The 21,921-nt window shown below is 33.2% G+C and overlaps 1 protein-coding gene across 1 annotated transcript in view; it reads left to right on the plus strand.

The window, feature by feature from the left end:
- LOC135836631 (uncharacterized) overlaps window positions 1-21,921 on the plus strand; it is a 68,496-nt gene that overhangs the window by 18,147 nt on the left and 28,428 nt on the right. The window lies entirely within an intron of this gene.

Here is a 21,921-nt window from a genome sequence, read left to right on the forward strand (position 1 = left end):
AACGACGCGACATCGGTCGTCGTTGTCTTCGCAGGATGGACCATTCTTCCCATAAGTTTCACGATCATCGCTTTCACCAATTTTATAATAAAATTTTTCGCTATACAAGATGCCACGCGGACAGGAAACTTACGTGGTGTACCTAAACCTGGTTTCTATATAAATTTCAACTTTCAAATACGATTAGGTGCCATCCTCCATCTCGAGTATTACAAAATTAAATTTTTAAACGGAGCCAAATCTCGTGTAAGATGCCTCGATATAATATAATGACCAAATTTATTCGTTCGCGTCATCGTACATACGAGTGATGCCTTACCGAAATTAAATTATACCATTTCAAATCTCAAGTGCCAATGATCGTCCTTGTTTTTATACACGATTAGTTGTTTATCGAGATTTATTCCCATTTGCGAATAAAATCAACTTGCTGGCTCGTTAATGCTCTAATTATTAGTATTACAAAACAAACAGTAGCATGTTTTTCCAATCCGTTCGTTAAACTGCATCATACTATGAAGTATAGTTTGTAAACAGTTACAAAGAATTGGAACTACATACTTCTTACTTCAAATAAGGCTAAGGCTTAATCAGTTTCAATTAAGAATAGGACTCGGCATTTTTTATTTCCGAGTTTTATATCTGTGATTTCATCGATGATTTAAGATTAAGTAATTCAAAGAATTGAAAAAAATGACGAATTTTTCGTGTGAATTATTCTTTTTGTAGCTGGTCACGTTCGTGATCTCGATTGAATCTAGAAATAGGTCTTTAAAATTTAATAGTTCCTAAATACTTATTTCATCTTTATCTGACGGTAAATTGAACAAAAAATAAAGTTAATTATATGTAATCAACTTTCATTCAGACTCCTGCGCGAAATCATACGTCAGTATTACAATTTCCTGGAGAATGAGATGAGTTGATAACAAATCAGAAAATTATTTACCTTTCTAATGGTACTACATACTATATCATTATAACAAATTTTCCAAAAACCTTTACGTGATCATACGGTTTGATTCGTTTCAAGAGCTATAATTGGAGTTGGCGTTTTCACCGAAGTTGGCAAAGTATCATTTTGTTGAAAAAAAGCAGAATTTGGTCACAATTTAATCCATATATATATATTTTTTAAATCGATGCACTCCGAATAAATTGAATTTGAAGAAATGTTTTCCATGAAAAATTGTATTTCAATTTTAGGCAAAACAAGCAATTTTAAAACGTGTTTTGAATCAAAAAAAAACTACAGGATAAGAAATTCTAAAGCAAAAATATATAAATATTTTTACCATTTTTTTATTTTATCTATGGACAGATTGGGGGAGGGAGGAGCGGAGATTTTTTTACATCTCCGTCTACATATTGGTGAAATATTTCAAAAATGCAAAAATATTCATTTTTTAGGTTCCTGCTTGCCTGCTTTTGTTTAAAACGGCGGCGAAATTTTTTCAATAACTATGTTTAACTATTAAAATTTTCTTGTCAATTCGTTGACAAACTGGGGAAGAGGGGGATTTTTTCACATGTTCGTCTACACATTAGTAAAATATCTCAAAAATGCAAAAATTTTCACGTTTTGTGCAATAAGTGTAAAATTTGTAATTTTTTTTCTCTAAAATGAAAAAAATGCTTGTCCAATTTTTTCATATGTTATTCTACATAAAAAGGACTAAAACTGAGAATTTTTTCAGAATTTTTACTCGTTGAGATCACGGTTATAAGTTTTTAAATCGATTTTTTTAGGTTTTTGAAAATAGCAACACTGATTTTGACATCATTCGTCGATTACGCTCTCAATGTATGTACTACAATTTGAAAAACAGTTCAAAATTCTATACCACGTACAACCGGAGCAATTGGCAACTGAAAATTTTCCATTTTCGACCATTTTGGAGAACTTTAAAGCCCCACAGCTCCGCCAAAAAAGAAAAAAAATCAAAAAAATGTCCGGTTTGCATCATTCGTCATCGTTTGATGACCTCTACACATAATCTGATTTTGAAAAAAAAACAAAGAACCCTCGTTCAAAAATCCGCCAATTTGACATGGAATGTAGAAAATCATTTCAAACTTCACTTTTTCAATGGTACCAGTTTGAAAATCGGTTTTCCCTCTACTTGAGAAAATCCTGGCTATGTTAATGAGTAGTTAAGGTGCCCTTGGATAACGTAAGTGATTAGATAGGTAAAAGTCGTTGCAGACCTGAAATTCCCCCTTCAAGAAATCCAGTCATAGAATGATTTTCACAAAAAATAATAATAGAATTAAGTAAATTCAAATTATTGATTTCACGGTTCAACGTTTTTGAACTTTTAATTTTTTAATTTTTAATTTTTTTTGTTTTTTGTTATTATTGTTTTAAAATTTAAATTGTGGTTAAAAATTTATTTATATTTTCATGGTTTTTGTCAGTAAAAACAATTTTTTTGGGTCAATCTCAAGCATTCGAAATTTTAAGCTCTACAATTTCATTTCTATGTACTTACTTTTCTCTTAGAATGATTGATTGGGTCAAAAAATTTGTTTTTATTGTCAAAAAATATTTTTTTTTAAAAACAAAATAATTTTTTTTTTAAATTGAATTTAAGAAATGAACTTATCAAGTCAAAAACGATGAAAACATTTTCAATCAAAAAATTGTTTTTGTGAATATCTTCTGATTATTTTGTTCATGATCAACGTGAAAAATCCAACCAAAATCACTTGTTGGATTTTGAAAAGGATTTCCCATGTTGACCTGTGTTTTTAATAAAGCATCTTTTAACAAAATGTGGATCTGTTTTTTTATTTAAAAGCCAGAACGACGACGTCGAAATGGGAAAGTTTTGTTTTTAAAACTGAGAAAACTAATTTTGGTACCATCCTAAGCATAGAGAATATCTGTTATTTAATTTTAAAATTCATTCAGAAAAATTAAATCGAGATAACGAAAAATATGTACATGCTATCACAGGTATTGAAAGGTGACATATTTGATTGATATTGATTTTCACATAGATACGAGTATTTTCTAACGTATTCGTTTTTTCATCATAAACGCTCTAAAAATTGGTCAACTGAGCTATTATGTCAACTCCATTTTCAATGTCTGTATGAGTTACTTTTTCATGAACGATCATCCTTGCGATAACTTTTTATTCATCTAGCACCATCATCAGATTATTTTCATTCAGGTGAAATACTCGTACTTACCACTCTCATCTTTCTCATATATGCGAACATTATTACTCAATAGATACTTATCGAATAGAAACTCGACATTTTACGTAAATACCTGCTAAGTGCTACGGCTAAAATGGTCTTTCCATTCATTGAAAAATACACCTTTAAAAAAACCTTGCTCAATCAATGAAAAAAAAAAGAAAAGAAAACAAGTACACAAATACCTACAACATAATAATGCATAATATAAGGAATAAGGATAACCACAAAAATACTTAAAAGTGAAATGAGATAACGTCATGCCCTTGAACTTCATCTACAAAGACGTATCACGTAGCAATTTGCTTATCAGTAAACCACATAATTTACAACACGAAGTACCCTAACTGAACGGTGTAAATAATCTTGAATAAACCAATCTCATTGAAAAATCCAATGACGAAGATCATCGTACTTTTCCCGCCCAACAACGTAACGATGCGAATGAACTTCACCATTAAAAACTTTGCATAATTAGCCAGATCGCTGAAAATGATACTCGAAGATACATTCGCATTTAAATCGTCAATATAGGTACTCACACGCGGTCAATTCGAGATTTTTTTAATGGCGCTGCACTGTAATTAAATCAATTGAAAATGAAAACGAATACCTCGAGTTCACTTGTGAAAAATTTTACGCCCTTTTTTTTCGTTATTAAAAGACAAACCTATCTAGCTAGCTGCCTACGTAGGAAATTCCAAATTGTACACGTTGTTCAATAAATTAAGAGAATTTTTGAAGAGAAAGTACATTTGCCATTCAATCGCCCAATTGTTTTAAACCATAAGTATATGATTAGATTTTGCGGTTAATAGATAGCTAAATGGCCAGCAATGCACATATTTATGTATATGAGAAAAAGCCGCAGATTAGGAAGTTGGAAGTGTATGAAGGTGGAGATATACGAGGTAACATGAACCGAGTATAAGGAAATTTCACGCTATGATGCATCTTTAACGGATCAAATGCTCAATCATGCGTATTATCTTTAAGAAAGAGGTTCGTCAGCTCCAATTCGATGTGTTATGGTGCTTAATTTCCAAGTATGTAGCTAATGGGCTCGTACATTACTCATGGTTGCATTTCCTTTTCCAATTTTACACAATCCCATGAACGTACCATATATTTAATCGAAGGAGGAACTGATACTCAAAATTGGTTTTTAAAAGAAGCAAATTAATACACCAAATCAAAAGTACGTCATCAAGGCGTTCATTTTTTTTTGAAATCCAAAGGCCATTGAGATGATATCAATGCAATGTAATTGTATGTAAACAAATTATGTAGGCAGTAGGCACCTTATGTTCTTCCATTTGTAAATCGAGTCCAAGACCTTATCAGCTGATTCGTTGATACCAAACATACTTCAGGCGTTCTCATTTAGCCCAGTTACGCATTTACCTATTACGTAATACACCTAAATGTATTTATAATATTTCCATAAATAGTGTCTCTATTCAGCATTGTCAATTGTTTTTATAAACAATACGTACGCTGGCTCGCAGAGCGTTGAATTTTCTAGGAAATAAACGAAAGTGAAGAAAAATTCGCCAACGCTGTGTAATGATTTTTTCGATACACACCGGTTTTTGTATAATAATAATGATTGTGAAAAAGGACATACGCGCAGAAGAAACGACCGAATCACAAAGCAATATCGAGTGGGTAGGAATAAAAATGTTATGCGACCAACTGGAAATCTCTTCAAAAGATCTACCGCCTTAGGGTATTCGTAATAAATCTGTATGGAATTCTCGCTCAGGTACAAAACACACCTGTAGTATGTATCTACGTATACGAACCGTCCTAAAAAGCGAGACTATCTCGATAGTGGAAGTGTTCACGAACTGTTGCGCATCACAGGCTGAGGCACCCGTAATACATCACCTGTTACTTTACAATAAAAATGACCTTGAAGTATCATCGCAGTGTTGTGAGTACGATCAAGTTCTCTGGTACCCTATCCGTGCATATGATTGCTGGAGATTTCCTTGTGTAAATATCTTGGGGGAAATTTTGCTGAAATTTTCTTTTCATCACTTTATTGCTTCACTCTCCTTTGGCTAAATTGACAAAATTTGCACTCGTTCAGCAGTTAGCTTCTCACATTCTCATTTTTCGGTACCAGCATTTATAGTATAACTAACGTAATACCACACCACATAAATACATTTTGTATTTTAATTCGGGAGTAATTTGATCGTCTTCGTCTCTCGAGTACGATCACCCCGTCTTAGTGTCATTTATCATCGAATACTCGGATAATTATCGTTAGGAATTACTTGATCTAAAGCTGCGTGCGTCAATCTCGATCGAATGTTTGGCAAAAAAACATCCATTAAGGAGAATAACCGGCGAGCTAATTAAGCCTTTATGACATCGCAATGCTGCCGTCCAAATCAACATGATGAATGATGAATTTCAAAGGTGTGGCATTATAACGTATTAATATATGTAACAAATGTAGTAATAATATCACATTGCGTAGTTCTTTCTTCAGTATTGCTGGGTTATTTCTTTGGAATCTTATTAGGAATGCCAGGACAGGAGTTTTAAAATTAGTAGAGAGACGTGAATCAGATTTGGGAAATTTGATATGGATTTAAATTGAAGCGCGAATAAGTATCCACTACTAAAAAGTTCATATAGGGGGCGGGGGAGAGCCGGAGAGGAGGTATCTACAGGAATTACAAACTGATTCAACGCAAAAATAATTCTTGACAAGCCTTTACGAATGAAAATGCAAAAAACATTGTTTTAAAATGATTGAGAAATTTGATAAGAATCAAGAAATAAATAAATAAAATAGGTAGGTACTCGAAATAGATAACCTTCAAAACGTTGATGAAATTGAAAAAAAATTGCTTAGGTACCTACATCGAATCTTTGAAAAATTAGCTAGGTACCTATTACCTATACGAAATATCCTTAAAACTTTCAAAATGTTAATGGAAAATGAGTACTTGACATTCCAGAACTGCTTTCAGAACTAGTTATGTTAGGTATCTAAAAAAAAATATTTTTCACCATTTCAAAATTCGTTAATTTTTACTGCAGCAATTTTCAAACAAATTATGTATTTAATTGTGATTTCTGAAAAATTTTAATGATGAGTTTCAAGTATGTACGAGTAGTTTCTTTGTAATTTTTTGTGTTCCAAAAGTAAACTCATCAGTATGTAAGTATTTCACCAACTTCCAAAAGAATCAAGAATTTTCAACATGTTAAATTTTTTTTTTTTTTTGGTATTTCAATAAACTTGATATTTTAGCTGCTTTTATACAATTTTCAGAAAATTAAATTACGATTCAATCATTTTATCGACTTTCAAACGTACTTATACATACGTTGCAGTTGGCTAAAAATGTTCCAAACAATCATTATATATTTAACTTATTTTTTTTTACAACCGTCTGGAAATTTCATCACAATTTAAACAATCTTAATGCTGATTTTATCAAAAGAGTTTATCACATTATATTAAAGGGTGTTCATGTGGTTTTCCCAATTTCGTCAAAATTTCAAAATTCTGATTATCGAGCTTTAGTTTCAGGTACAAATAAAATTTTTACCCCCCCCCCTCCAACATTATCACCCGAAATTTTCCATAAATATAACTCATTTTGTAATAAAAAAAAAAAATTGTAAAAATAAACATAATTATAAATTTTACGAATTAAGAAGTCTTTCATCTTTTGAAAAAACTCCTTTTCTAAGTTGAATTGAATTCGAAGAAGTTTTGCTTTCCAAGAATTTGATTTTTTGCAAAATTTGCTGAAAATTGTAAAAAAAGTTGTAGTTTTTTTGATCAAAATTTTCAAAAATTGTCCAAGCCTTTCTTTTTTCCAGAATTAGCAAATAAATTTTGCTTTTTACAAAACTGCCAAAAATCCCTTGCTTTTTTTCCAAAAATTGCTACAGGTTTTCAATTTTTTGAACATGTTTTTTTTTGTGAAATTTCAAAAGAAAAAAAATAGCCTAAATCGCTAAAAATTGATAGAAAGTTCTACTGTTTTTTTTTGTTTTTTTTTTTGCTAAAATTGTGAACAAGTTTTGCTTTTTTGGTAAAAACCACCAGTAAGTACATTATCTTGCTTTCCATTGAAACTATAAAAAAATCTCGGTTTTTTTTGCCAAAATAGGTAATTGTCAAAAATCTTATTTTTCGTTAAAACTGCCCAAAAGTGCGTTTAAAAGCACTCTGGTGAAAATTTTGATCCTCCAAATTACTCTCATCTCCTCCTGTTGCTCAACTTTTCTCGTGCAATATCTTTTTTCGTTGATGAAATGCACATTTTTTGTCATGAAAACGCCTATTTCTGTCGTGCCGATAAATCACACCAAATAAATAAGTCTGATTTAATTTAATTATATCTAGATCTGATCAAACAAACCACTTTCCTATGATCATCAAACGTTTATTTTATGACAGTTGGCATCTTGGCCTTTAACTTCAACAATCCAACAACAGGAATTAAACTAACAAATATGTAACAAAAATATAACAACAAAATAATCTCAACAAAAGTATAGCTTTTCCTCCTAGAAACAAAGCTATTTTTTTTTTATTTAATACTTATTTCAATAAATTAAATGAACCCTACGCTGAACAGATACTTACTGGTCACTGGTCAGATTCGGACATTCCATGAGATTCAATTAGATTTCACCAGATCAAAGTTTTGATCGGACTATCTATTCAGACCTGATTAGATTTCATCATATCATTTGATTGAATTGATCTAATCGGACCTGATCAAATCTGGCGACATTCTCTGAATCTAATTAGATCTGATCAGATCTAATCATACTGACAAGAGTTTTGATCGGATAAGATCTACTCAGTGGAAAATGAGTGGATCTGATCAATGATCATTCCTGATCAGTTCATTACATTACTTTTTGGATCTAATTTATTGATTCATAAAAATCTAATAGTTTTAAAAGGATTAGATCTATCGAGACCGGATTTGAACTGACCCGATCTGGATAGATCATCAGTCCAGCTCAGATGTGATCAAATCCGGACACTTCCCGGATCCAATTATATCTTATCATTCCTAATCAGATTCATAATTTTGATCGGATTAGATCTGTTCAAACCTGATCAGATCCAATCGTTGTCTCTCGTGTAATTTAGACCAGATCAGATTCAATAAGGAGGCAGGCCAGATTGAATCTGAACAGATCTGAATAGATCAAATCAGACCACTCAGACCAGACCAGATCCTTTTTCGTGGAAGGAGGGAGGGAGTGGGTTAATCATATTTATATCTAGAATAATTCACCTTTTGTTCTTTTATACCAGCTCTACAGGAGTCTGCTATTCTGCATAGTTTTTTACATTATTTCCAAGAAAACGCTTATTTCGACATCAGGCATCCCCAAATCTAAAATTTTTTTTGCTCGTGCATAAAATCAACGTACCTCTACCCACCCAATCTAAAGATAAAATTTTTACGCTGAAATCGGCAATAAAAGCCATACCTGGGGTACCTATTTCTATATCAGCAGCATTTAAAAAATGAACTAACCAGTAATCCGAGCAGTTAAATGGCATTCCTATCCCCCCTTCCCCCATGCGCCACTATAATCATCTAGTTGAGAACCGCGGCATAAAAAATTTCATTATTTTTACCATCTCGCGAAATGTTAATAACATACGTACGAGTAGAATACGATAATCCAGCCAAGCTTATAATTCTCGGTTAATCATCTCTTCAGCCGCGAACACGGTGCAACTGTGTGCGTTTAAAATTCATAGTTTTTTTCACGCTTAAAACTCCGCCGCACGGTAATAATTTCTTATATCAATGTTCATTTTCTCGCTTAATTCTTTAGGCTAATCTTATATACCAGGTATAGGTACCTAGATTAGCTTCGCCAAGGTATTATAGTCTTATCATTGCAATCTCGAGAAATTAAAAAAGTTTCCTAGATATTAAATCATTCGATGAAAATAATTGATTTCTGTAACCGAGCCGATATATTGAAGGTTAATTTTTCGTGAAACTTTCATTACCTATTTAGTAAATAAACACTAACATCGTAATGGTAATAAAGAGAAAGGGGGAGCGTTGATGCGGGTGACTGTGAGAATATTTCTTCAAGATGATTTTTTTTTCTTCGTTCGAGATGAATGAAAAATTTCAACAAAACGATTAAAAAATTTAACCTAAAAACAGAGATGCTGGTGTTAGGTATTCTTAATTCATGGAAAATGATGCGACGATTTACAGTAAGTATTAACGTTACGAAACGATAAAAAAATATTAAAAATAGGCATTAACAACATTGCGACGATAAATTAGGCGTGTAATGGGTGGGTATGCAGATTTCAAGATGACCAACGTATACTGAACCGTATCCTTGTACTGTTTGCGCGGATTCACGAAATAGCAGAATTTCGTAATTATAAACAAACAAAACGTGGAGGTATTAATCTTGATGAATACGATTTTTCACCTTTTGAGAATCATCGGTTGTGAGATATGTGCGAGTGTATTGCGTAAGAAATGCGTGTGTTTTATTACAATTATTATCAGGTATTTCGAGGATTTTTACGAAAGTTTACTGGAATTAAAAAAGTATAATACTTGAGCATAAAAATGAAGGTGTATTATTGTAAAACCAACGCGAATTCTAGTATGGGGATTAATTTTATTCATGGACACAATGATAGAAAGGCCCCTGAGCCTTCAATTTTTTATCAAAATAGATTCAGAGCCGAATTAGGTACTCTTGTTTTGTGAAATAGGTACCTTAAACTCTCATCAGATCTTTAAGAGATTTAAATCTCGATTACAAATTTTCAACTACCAATATTCAAAACATCTAAATCCAACCAATTCTCTTATCATCTTCACAATTATATTTTGTACCATTTGATCTAATCGAGCTACTGGATTCTACACCCGAGTTAAATGGTAAACAGAAAATGTATGCAACAAATAAACACTTCATCATCTCAACTGCAATTTCTATATGTATGTTAAAAATAAACACAACGCTTTCAGCGATCCTAAATATTAATTATATACGAGTCGGCACATGCTAAGGAAAAGGTACCTAGGTCTTACCTATATTTTCATCGACGTTGAAAAATATTATCACAATCTTACATATCTTTTTTTCTTAGCTCGCGCAGACATCCTCCATTCCTCCAGGTAGATCGACTTTTCATAAATATTCAACAGTTACACAGGTACTTACACAATGCTCGTGACAATGAAAGAGTACTGGCAGCTAAGACAAAAAAAAAAAAAACTTGCAGGGTTTTTCTTCAGTACTTACTGCCGCATAATACCACAGTATATAAAACCGAGTCGATAAAACCTATACCACTATACTAGGTTTGGTTTTCCTTTACTTTACACACGTAATAACCATTGGACGAGAATTTAGTCTGAATAGAGAAATGGTGATGCGGTTTTGTAGACAGTTGATTGCACTTGACGTGGCCGTCTTGTATAAGAGCATAAAACCTCGTCTCAAGGTCGTTGCGTGTAATTTACACAAAACGCATAAAAAATTACAAAAATCACATCGCGTAATCATCTGGTCTCTTATAAGATACAGGTACATAGGTATACACCATACAGGTAGGTAAAGCATCTAGTATCTAACATGGTGCATACGACTACAACCTATGGTCAAGCATTAGCATCTTATATAACGCTTTCGTGGATATTCCGCCCGGTTCACGAGAGTAAATTCGTGACCGTGCGGTATTCCAAAAGTCAAAGCTTCCGAGTTAATGCGAGGTGCAGGTAACGTCGAGGAAAATGTACGAAAAATTCGACGTGCCTCGTAAAGCTAATTACCGCACAAAAGTGAATTCGTATATACTCGTAGAAAGTAAACTGCGGCTTGAAAATCGCCTCGCAGCAACCTGTTGCTCGCAGAATCTCGCACCCATCTATTGTTTGGGCGCGATTACCATTATCACGTTCGGTCTGCACGAATCTGCCAGACTCGACGCTCGAGGTTTGTAAAATCAATAATGCCGGCTACATTGGTTGGTAGGTGCACTAGGTACAATAATGCTTCCGCTGTATTGGCTTTTCAACACTAAACCGGGCCATACAATTGTTACTTCCGTTTGATTATTTCATTAAGAATCGCCTTTCTACTATGGTGTCGAGGGAGCAGGGTGATGAGTTCATAGACGCGAGAAAAAGTAAATATAGGTATCTTTCACCGGGATATTATTGACAAATCAGACTGTTCGTTCTTGAGAACGTTTTTCACGTATTCTCATCGTGTAACTATAGTCTAGAAAATAGAGCTGAGGTAGGTAGGTACTTCATATTTAGGTGAAATCGTTGCTGTCTAGAAGATGTAATGAAAAAACTGCATCACACAGCAAGTTCCAATGTCTTGTAGAGTTGGATTATCTCGATGATTGTGCTGAAGATAAAAATAAACAGCAGAGTTTCAATGTATCTCATATTGCAGGAAAAAAAATTGGAAAATCAAAATCTTACAGGGATTCTTAATGATTTCGGAATCTCTGATTTGAACAAAATTTGAGTAAGTTCAAAGAGAGCATCAGAAAAAAATCAATCCCCCAGTTTCAGCTGTTGCAGTTGATTTTTTTAAATTTTCAGCGGAAGTTGTTTTCCTCGTGAAACAATTTTTTTTGACAGGTTGATTGTGCAAAAACATTGAAAAATATGATTTTCTAAAACTTCCAATTATTGTCAATAAGAAAAAATCGGAGCAAAGAAAACAGGAGAAAAATACTATAAATTTTATCAGGTCGAGAAAGACTATACCTTTGACTCGAATTTTTGTTTTGCTACAATTTCTCGTTTAGTAGGTACAGATTTGAGCAAACATTTTTTCAACTCCAATTCAGATTTAACTTTAAATCAACACTAAGACTCTTCTTTCAAGAGTTTGGTCAAACTCATCTCACTTCCATTTCACTATTCGATCAAAAGTAAGCTTTCGAATTTCAACGCCCCCAAAGTATTCAGCAAAAAAATTTAAAGTGAATAGTTGGACTGAAAAATGTTAAAAAAAATATTGAATTCAAGTCATCACTCACTTTGGGAAAATAAGGATTTCCTCAATTTCTTCAAAACGATCACCTAAATTGATTTTCACTCCAATTTTTTCCTCCTAATTTTTTCTTGAGACTCTCAGATGAAAAATTTAAACGTAAAATTTCATCCTCCAGTACTGACAACAGCTTTGACACCTCATAAGGAAACATTTTCACATCACAACAACATTGGAATGAGGATCTTTCTCAAAGTTTTCAATCCTGAAAAATTTCATTTTAAAATTTTTTAAAATTCAGAATAAAATTTGGCAAAAAACCAATACATATTTTTGAAAATTTTTGATGAAAAAGTAACTTTTTAATTTTTTGAATCGAGTAATTGGTAGGGAAGTACTTCGTTCCACTTTTTGATAAAATAAAAATTTATGTAGAGAGCGAACTTACAAAAAATGTCAAAATTTGATGGAGTTGAATTTTGGAATTTGAAGAGAAAAAATAGGATGTACTTAAGCATCTCATGTCAATGTAAAAATTCAAAAATTTAAAAATTATGATGTGAACATTGTTACTTGTTTGCTCTCGAGTCTCGACATTGTCCAAAAAGAAATTGAATTGCGGTGTTTTGGGACATTGAACTTTCCTTTGCAGGTTGTTCGAATGTCTTTTTCTGATGGTGCATCAAAAGTACATAACAAGGTGCAATGGCATTGGTGATTAGGTAACTTTTGGAAATTGGTCAAAAGAGTTGAAAAAGAATCCAACTCCTTGAAATGAGTAATTTAGTCAGAGTTCGATTCTTATTTTTTTAAAGTTTCAAAAGAGTGGTGTTGGAACTCTCTTCAAAATGGGTAGAATCGACTGAAGAGTTGATTCATTTTCAAAAAGAGTTCGTTCGACTCTGCTTGAGGGTAGAAACCTTGCATTTTTCAATTTTTTTTTTTTTTTTTTTTGATTCTAACAACGATTTTAAAATTAACTAGATACTTTGAAAACTTCAAATCGATGAAGAGGGAAAATTAAAATCTGGAAAAAGATCAAAAATTTTTTTTATAGTTTTCGTTCAACCACTGGTCATTTTTTCCGAATTGTTTGAATGATGGCCTCTGCTCTCTATGGCCATAAAATCATTTGAAAACGCATTTTCTCCACCAAGTGGTGAATTTTAGTCAAAAAAAAATTTGCTCTCGCAGTATATGATCAATCACTCCAAATTACACAAGCAAGCTAAATTTGGACCCAATTCGTAAATTTTCTGATGTTTTGTGGTTTCAATTTAAAACAATTGAATTAGGCATGCCATTTTGGAAACCCCCAACACCCTTTCGGATGACCTACAGAGCTATAATTCATGTCCACACTAATATGAACTAGAAAATACAATAATTATATGTATTATTTCAATGTCAGAAAAATTATCCATTTTCGATTTTTTCCTACTCATTTTCATCAGAGTGATTATATTTTCCAAGTTCGAAAAATGAACAGAACATTTTTTATTTTGCTGAAATATATTGTTCAAAAATCAAATTTGAACATTCTAAGTCGCATCTGAGACAAATGGGTCAGCGTGAATTTGTTTTTCAATTTTCATCACTTGGGAAGGAGTAGTGTGAAAAAAATGTGCTTCTGTATTTTAGGAAATTGAAACTTACTCTGATCAATCCTCCTTCCTCCTATTTTTCCCTCCTCAAGTGGATATGCAATAAAAAACAGTAGGTTTTTTTCAAAAAAAAATCACTTGAAAAAAACTAAAAGTGCGAGCGAACCTCACGAACAACTAGTTCAAGCATCACGCACAGTTGATCATCAACATGAGACGCCAATATGGAAAAGTTCAAAGGAAAAATAAACCATATCGTCGATCGCATTTTTTCCACACGCATTTCTCTATTATAAGAACAGCATATTAGAAATTAATCGAGAGAGGGGCAAAAAAAAGAGAGAAATATTCAAAAAGAATATTGCGCCACTATAAAGAAAAAAAAACATTGTCGGTCAAGCATGTATTAGCACGACATAAACCATGGAATATAAGGAGATGGAAAAAAAGGACCATACCTAAACTCGACGTTGCATTGTTTGTGTGAAACAAATCAGGTATCTGGCCGCATCTCTATAAGATATTTTTTCTTTCCGAAAGAAACTATGAAAAAGACGAAGGTCAGAATTACTTTCAAAAATTTCAACAAAGATACGCTTTGTTCATGCTGCCGTGGCATTTCTCTCTATTTACTTAATCGAAGATTTTCAGCGGTAATTGCAGCATGACGTTGAATCTCATATGATAATCTGGCGCTTCGCTGGTATGATTTTGTTTCTACCAGTGAAATGATAACAATCGAGAAAAATTCAGATAACGAGGCTAAAAATTTCTCATACTCGTTCGACGAGTATCTTTGGGGCGAATTTTTCGCCATCACGATCGACCAAGAACGACGCGCTCACGCAAAATCTTATACTTATAGGCACCGAGGATATCGTGAGAAATACCCCTTTTTTTTCTCTCGATCGTCAAAAAGCCGGCTATAAGAGTCTGCTGACTTTTACAAGAATGGAAGTCTAGATGCACTAGGTACAAATCACTGGCAAACAACGAGATTCCGTATCTCATCGTGGGATCCACGCACGGTATGTGTATGTTGACGTTAAGCTTAAATTGATGAAAGCGTACACGAGGAGTGTTGAAGATGAAAAGAAGCCGATTCGACGAGCTATCTTAAGCATCGTGTAATTTAAAGTACGCCACGATGAAGCCGAAGAAGATGCGCCGCTCTGGTCATTCTTGAAACAAAAAACTTCTCGATACAAATTAACTACTAGCTCAAGGCGGTATTTAGGTCATCTGCGTACATCAGCATTCAACCACCCGTATTGACAAATAGCTCCAGGTATAATGGCATGGCAGCCACACAAAATCGTAACCAATTTTCAATACATACCAAAAAATATGCTAATAGAATAATAGAATAATTTGGCGAAGGCGTTATAGCGAATTATTTCCTATATCCGAATTCTTGTTCGTGTGATCGCGTCACTTTTTCAAAAGGGATTGGCCGCGTGTGAGAACACCAGCCCTTAAGATAGAATAAATCTTCCGAAAGAATAGGTGGTTTACATTATACCTTTTCTACACCTCTTTAAAAGAAAGAGAAAAAAAGTTACACCGCCGCAACAATGGAACTAAATAAAAATGTTTCGTGTTTTAGGGTTTGTTCGTTCCATTGATTAATATCTAACAAACCGCTTACAGTTTACAGGTTTTTAAATTTATTTTAAGCCGACATCTCATTATTGGAGTGAGCTATATACCTATACTCGCCTAACGGAGATTTTTTTTCTATCTACGTATTATATTTTGATTCAAAACAAATCGACCAATATCAACACGTAAGGATCTAAATTCCTGTCAAGTAAATAACCAGGGTCGTTAAATAGAGTAACTTGATATTATACGTATTTTTATGAACGACTTTTCTAGCCTATCGTTCTTTTTTTTAATGAAAGAAATCATAGGAGCTTCATAGTTGGTAGTATGTACCAAGTTGAAGGTGAAATGTTATAGACGAGTGTATTTTTTCGAAGTACCTACTACCTATACCTACCAATTCATGTTTATAAATAATGAAACATTTCAAGAGTTCATAATCGCTAGTAATTGAACATGCTGTACGAGGAGGTGAGAAAGGGAAGAGTAAAAAAAAAAAGATTTTGAGAGTCATTACACTCATAAACACATACGAATAACCTAATTAGACCAAAAAAAAGAGAATGAGTAATAAAAAAAAATTATTAGCAATAAAATGAACAAATAATTTCAAATGCATAAAATTAGGCAGGTAGTTGTAATCTTCATTTTAAAATTAAAGTAAGATTTTTTCAATCAAAAAATAAAATGAGAATTTTGCAATTATTCCTTGAAAATTGATTACGTACTTATTATTCCAATACGTTAAAATCCGAGTGAATAAATTTCAATTGTGTTCTCGAATGGCTCGCTTATAGTAATTATTTTCAAGTGAAATATACGCTTACTAAGCACCTAGTTATGTAAAAAAAAAGTTGAAATTGATGATAACATTGAGACCAGTGAGTAAGTTAAACTTACTTATCGTAAATTGTATTTAAAATAACCCAGTTGACCACATGCTAGCAAAAAGCTAGCGTTTTATTCGCGTTTTGATAAGTTGCTAGCAATTTACTCGCTTTTTGTGGCCAGCAATAATTATCTCGCTAAAAGTAAGCGATTTTCTTGCAGTTTTTCGCTAGCAAATTCAATTCTAGCAATTTTCGAGCTGTTTTCCAGCGACTCTCAGCTAGCTTTTACTTCACTTTAACTTGCTCGCCTTATGCTAGCGTATTACTGGCGGATACTTGCTCGCAATTCTATGCTAGGACAGTTCAAGCAATATTCTCGCATATCTCAGCTAGCTTTTACTTCACTTCATACATGCTTGCCTGATGCTAGCGTATCACTGATGGATACTTGCTTGCAATTCTATGCCAAGAAAGTTCAAGCAATATTCTCGCATATCTCAGCTAGCTTTTGCCTCACTCTATACCTGCTCGCTTAATGCCAGCGTATCACTGACTAATATGTACCGGCTCACAGTTTTATGATAGGAAACTTCAGGTAATATTCTTGCATCTCTGAGCTAGCATTTACTTAGCCATCTGGCTCTAGAAAAATGTAAGCATATCTCTAGTTTCTGCATCTGGTGACTTGGCGTTTTCTTTGTAGTCAAATGATGGGAACGTGCTACCACCAGATCTTACGCATTTCTCACCAATAAGGTAAAACTGCCTATTAGTACGCACCGCCTATTAGTACGCATTGCGTTTTTCTCGCGATTGGTAACACTGATCGAAAATTTGACTACACCATGACGTAGCTGACTAATGACCCTAGTTTCTCCGAAAAAATCACGCAGTTTGATTGAAAACTCTGTCTCTGAGAACAATTTGAATGAAAAACTGTGTTTTGGATTTTTTTTTCATCAAAATGGGAAATGAGATTGAACATATTAAAATAATGTTATTTGGTAAGTATCTTATACCAATCGATCCATAATTTTATGTAGTTTCTTATGAAAAAAAAGACATTTCGAAAATATTATTTTATTATAGAGCTAGACATCATTTTATGTCAGAACAAAAAACTTCCTATAAGTACGCACCTCCTAAGTCCTATTAGTACGCATCCTTTTTGCATGTAAATTTTCATTTTTTTGATCATTTTGCATTAAAATGAATAAAATTAGCTGAAATTGGTATTTAGTCCATCTAAGTTCAAGATTATGAAGTCTGATCATGATACTGACGCTAATTTCAAAAAAATGGACAAAAAATATGATGTCAAAAAAATATATTTTTTTAAAATCTGAAAACTTTGCTTTTTCGGATATTTGAATTGCTAATTTGGTTTTTTCACAGTAATTCCCTCTAAATATGCCATTACACTTTTTCAGTGCTTTTTGTTGGATTTTTTACCATTTTCAACGTGTATTTACTCATGCGTACTTATAGGCGGACGTTTGCGTACTAATAGGAAGGTACCTTCCTATTAGTACGCATTTGAGTTGACCTCATTTTTGCATTATTACAAAAAAGCAGCAATGGGAAACTCAAAAGTGAGTAAGCAGTTATGTAGCCAAGGGTTCAAAGTTTATGTGTACAAAATTTCATAAATTTTTATGCACAACTCTGGGAGCTGGAGCGTCTCAAACCTTAACCGCGTACTAATAGGCGGTCTTACCTTAAACCTTTTTCTGCGTTATTTATTGTAGCAAAATGCGAGCAAGTATCTTTTCCATCCCTCAGCGCGCATACAAAAATCATTAAAAATATTCCTGCATATGACAATAGGAGTAATTGCACCCCCCCCCCCCGCCGATCTTCTGGGGCAACTTGGTGGGTTCAAGTCATTTTAGAGCCTCCAGTAGGCTTTTGAAACTTGAAATTCCCACAACATTAATTAATCAATTGGAGTTGGCAAGCTGAAATTTACTTCGCAGGTTTCAAATGGTTTTGAAGCTTCCAGCTACTTTTAGGAAATTCCAATTTTCCAAAAAACGCCATACAACCTTCGAAAATTCGCTGGAGGCTCCAAAACGACTTGAAATCCACAAGCAGTCGACTTCGTAGCGTATTAAAATTAGTTTGCAGAATGAATTTCGACTCTCCATCTCAGTTTGATGAAATTTTGTGAAAATTTAAAGTTTCAAAAATCTGCTGGAGGCTTCAGGAATTTTCAAAGAGTCGCTGGAGGCTCCAAAACGACTTGAAATTCACCTGCAGTACTTCGTAGCGTATTGAAATTAGTTTTCAGAATAAATTTGAGCTTTACAACTTCAATTTGAGTTTCAAAAATCTGCTGGAGGCTCCAGAACTGCTCAAAACAAGTTGAAACCGTTTCCCATCGATTTGGCATGTCGAAAATAGGGTATATCCCAAATGTCAGGTTTCTTGGTCAATTTGGTAAAATTTTGATTTTTTCTCACATTTTGGCCAAAATTTGATTTTTGAAAATTCACCAAAAATCGAAAAAGGTACTTTACCACTTGAAATTTTGACAGGTGATGAATTTTTGCATGATCTTTCGATCTACGTTCGTAAGGTTTGAAAAATTTCGTGCACGTCCTATGTTGAAACGCGAAATCTGCGATTTCGGCTGACCTTTCAATCAAAATTGCCGCCATTTTGTAAGTAAGGCCAATTTTTTTTCAGCAAGTTTGCTTTAAAATGTTCCTTAGGATGTCCCCTTTAAGGAAAAAGTTGTCCCGGAGGATCGGCAGGGGGTGCAATTACTCCCATTGCCGTGGACTAAAATGTTGTTCAAATGTTTTTGAAATTTTTCATTTTCATGGTTTGTTTGATACTTCATTTTCAAATTTTAAATTTTGACAATTTTTCTATTTAAAAAAAAAAACTTCATTTTTTATTTAATAAAGAGATTTTTCAACCTAAGCGCTAGCATGATGCTAGCGAATTGCTAGCGTCGATCTCTCTCATGGTATAGTTTGCTACTCTTAGATAAAGTGTGTCATCAAGTTGAATATAAGCTCAAGGTGGTAACTTGTTGAAAAGTAAGAAGAGTGACATCACTCTTCTTATACTATCCCAAGATGCTAGCGTTATGCTAGCTCTGAGCTGGGACAGTCGCCTAATTTTTGGAATATCCTGGAATACTACCACCTGTTAAAAATAAACACCCAGAATTTTAAAAATTAATTAACACTAATTACTTTACTGATCAAAGTTTTTCTACGCTAGCAAAATGCTAGCTTCTTGCTAGCATAATTTGCGCTAGCGTAAATGGTGCCGGAATATGAGACACTTTTTGCAAAAATTGCTAGCAAATCAGTCGCGATTTAGTCGCATGTACGTAGCAGAATGCAGAGCAAAGTGCCAACAAAATGCTAGCTTTTTGCTAGCTTTGTGCCAGCTACGTGCTAGCTATTTGTGCGCAATTCTGCTACTCTAATGCGACCTAATCGCAACTGATTTGCTAGCATTTTTTTAAAAAAGTGTCTCAAATTCCGGCACCATTTACGCTAGCACAAAATTTGCTAGCATTTGGTCAACTGGGAAGATATCTAACAACTCAAAATATCAGTAAAATTGACGAAAATGTCATCAAGTCAGGGTAGTTTTCGAAAACGATGTTAGCTTGAACGAGAAACGTATCTCGTAAGACGGTTTTCTCGATGCAAATATTTATTTTACATGGCTCTTGAAAACGACGTCAGCTTGATTAGGAAATCAACTCTCAATAATGCAATTTTTTTAGCTCAAGTTTCGAGTAAATTAATTTTTCGAATTTTACTACATTTTATCGATTTTTATTCTAGATAGGTAGATTTTCCTCAGAGTTTTCAACTTTTTTAAAACACGTATTTCAGGCATTTTTTTGCAAGATTTCACTAGAATTTTTTTGCAATGTTAGTCAAACTTTCAGTGATTTTTTAAACTAATTTCATGACATTTAACAAATTTTTGAATACTTACTTATTTTTTGGCCAAGTTTTGCTCAATATTATTGATTTTTGATAATTTTGATGATGATTTTTCAAATTTTTAATCATCCAACTAAATGTTTTTCCAGGAATATTTTGCTTACATTATAAAATATTAAAACAATTTTTTAGTCGTTTCAATGATTCTTATGTCATTTTAACCAGTTTTAACGATGTTATTGAGGAATTTTTTGCTAAATTTTTTCAACTTTTAGAGGTATTTTACCTTTTGGGAATATTCCATAATTTTTATACCGATTTTACAATATCAGTTTTACTGCTTTCGTGATATTTTCTGCAATTTTAATGACATTTTATTCGATTTTGATTATGCTCAATTTATGGTTCTCACTAGATGACTTTTTGAAAGATTTTTCTGAAATTTTCAAAGTATTTTTTTTTTACTTATTTTGTATTTTTTGACGATTTTTGCATGCTTAAGTTTCTTTCGTTTTGACAATCAAAAACTTGTTTTGATATTTCACGCATTTTAAAACAATTTTGTTCAAATTCACGACGTTTTATCAACTTTTGACTATTTTTATCGATTTTTGAGACATTTTAACAAATTATAAAGAAAATGTTTCCAAAACTCGATGTTTTCGATTTCGTCAGTTTTACCATTTTCATGATATTTTTTTCATTAGGTACACATGATTCGTGATTTTTCAAAGATTACTGAAACAAAATACACATAATAATGAATAAAACACCAAAATTGAAAGAATCGCATTATTCTCGATTTAAAAAAAAAAAATCCACCAAGTTAGGTACCTAGATGAATACAGATTCTCAAGCATCTGCTATCCGCTCACTTCATTAATCAGCTACCTAAAATCTCAGCACACAACTTATATACGAAATACGAACGTACCTATCTGAACTCGAACAATACAGCGCCCAGAGGTGCATACTGCATATCCATTTCACCGATGTATAACTCACCTCACTGAACTACCTTTTAAACATATCAACAAAGTAAAAAATACGGAGATTATTTCGCTGGAAGTAAATTAAATTCGAACTAACAGGGGTTCTTTAATTTAAAGAAGCACCGAGATATCATCTATTGTTAGCCTCTGTGATAAGTTGAACGATTCGTACAGTAAAAAAACCAGAAGCCAGACCACCTAGAAACCTTTTTTCAGCCGAATACCCAGCAGCAGAATGTACAAATTATACATCTCTAAACCCGGTTATTTCTTTTTTTCGGTAGCCATTTTAATAACAGAATCGAATCGCTGCTTGGTTAAAAATTATGCACCGACAAAGTTCATCCGTATATTATGAAATTTCCCTACGTCTTAAATTATTTCTTCGTTAACGCGATAGAGGTGCGGGAAATCTATAAATAAAATTACAAAACGAATTAACCGTGTAGCGAATAGGTAGGTATAAGGGCTGTAATTATACGAGAATCGATTTACGATATGAGATCCCAGCTGAGGAGATGAATTCAGGTACCTATACCTACGTATGGTAGATCACAACAATATCGGGGTATAGCACATGGATCGTTGACTTGTTTCAGATACCTACCTACAGTATACATAAGCGTATTTACTGCACTAATTAGCAAATTACAAGGGTTTTTTGTATTCTTAATGAGGTTATAACTGTCGTTCATTTTCATTAATTCCATAAAGGGTGATAAAACGCGTCCAAGAGTTTTCGTTTGCGCGTACCTAT

Source organism: Planococcus citri, chromosome 2 (genome assembly GCF_950023065.1).
Source record: "Planococcus citri chromosome 2, ihPlaCitr1.1, whole genome shotgun sequence".
In the NCBI taxonomy this organism is placed as follows: Eukaryota; Metazoa; Arthropoda; class Insecta; order Hemiptera; family Pseudococcidae; genus Planococcus; species Planococcus citri.